The sequence below is a fragment of the Octopus bimaculoides genome, chromosome 11, assembly GCF_001194135.2.
Source record: "Octopus bimaculoides isolate UCB-OBI-ISO-001 chromosome 11, ASM119413v2, whole genome shotgun sequence".
Lineage (NCBI taxonomy): Eukaryota > Metazoa > Mollusca > Cephalopoda > Octopoda > Octopodidae > Octopus > Octopus bimaculoides.
The window spans coordinates 6024709-6026405 of record NC_068991.1 but is presented as its reverse complement, the minus strand read 5'-3'; positions in this window follow the sequence as shown (position 1 = coordinate 6026405).

Sequence of the window (1697 nt, the reverse complement as noted above, 5' to 3'; positions counted from 1 at the left end):
GAATGTTGGAAGAATGACCAGTGTGAAAGGACCAATTCTGAGTGTGTACCTGTGAAAAAAAAAAGAAGGGCTCTTGCCCTGTTGATCAGGCACCCATGGCTTTTGTGGGTTTTTCCAGAAGGGCCTTAAAGTGCCTCCTCTATTGGGAGTTTTAATTTGTTCAATTTTAATTGTTATTATATTGTGTACATGCGGAAAACCCATTGTATCGTCCTGTTTTTGTCTTTTATGTTGTTGTATGTCATTTAATGTTTTATTTATGGCTAATAAAAAGATTTATTATTATTATTATTATTATTATTATTGTTGTTATTATTATTATTATTATTATTATTATTATTATTATTATTATTTCGACAACTTGTTACTAACGTTGAAATACTGAGTTTTGAGGATTTTCTTGAACCAATATTCCAGACAAAAATAATTTCTTTCAATTCTTTTCAAGTTCCTTTAATTACAGCTGTGTGCTTGTTTCATTTTCCACCAAAAATTCTAAAAGAGACATCTTTCTATCTGGTGCCAGTCAACTGTCTGAAATCACACACAAATAACTTGTCTCAACAACTGAAGCAGGTAAACGACATGTAAACAGAAATTCTTCAAAATCAACTTTATGTAGACAAGAGCATTAATATAGCGTGTAGAGATGACACCACGTCTGTGCTCTTAGACTATTTCCAAAACCAATTTTTTTTTTATTTCCTTAGCATCATTGACAGTTGAAATTCTCAGTATAACTGCTACTACTATTAAATTCTTCCTCAAAGTTTCTCTCTCTCTCTCTCCGTCTTTCACTCGTTCTCTTTTGCTCTCTCTCTCTCTCTCTCTCTCTCTCTCTCTCTCTCTCTCTCTCTCTCTCTCACTCTCTCTCTCTCTCTCTCTCCATATGCACGTAAATCTGTCTAGTTCTACTTCTCCAACATAAATTATATACATATATCTTCAAGCACTTAGTTATCTATCTCTAAGGAAACCACGTAATATGACAACTGTACTCAAAGATTAAACATGGTTACAAATAATTCAACACATTGAAGTTATAGTGACAACTCTATGAAGAATATGTAAAAGTTCAAAAGCTGCATCTTATTCATAAACATAATGTCTTTCATGGACAACTGATTTTTAAAATTCTCTTCAGGCAAAATAATATGTGCAAAGCAAATCTAACAATGAACATAAAAAACAAATTTCTTCTATATTTGGTATAAACATCAGTCAGTATTATTTTCTTAGTGTTACATTTTAGCATTGTTGTTTGGAAAAGAGAAAGGAATAAACAAAAAGAGAAGGAAAAAAAAGAAGAAAGAATGAGAAATTCAACGTCATAATCTTTAGCAGACATACTAACAGAACATGTTAGATGTTCAAGTAATATTGATATTGTATGTATGTATGTATGTATGTATGTATTTATATACACACTGATATACATATATCTGTGTGTATATATATATATACATATATATATATATATATATATATATATACATACATACATACATACACACATACACATGTATATATATAGGTGCATATGTATATATATATTTGTGTGTATATATATATATATATATATATATATATACATATCCCTCTCTCTTTCTCTGGGAGAGAGGCACAAGCACATACACAGACATATACACACACGGTAGTAACTTATATATATATATATATATATATATATATATATA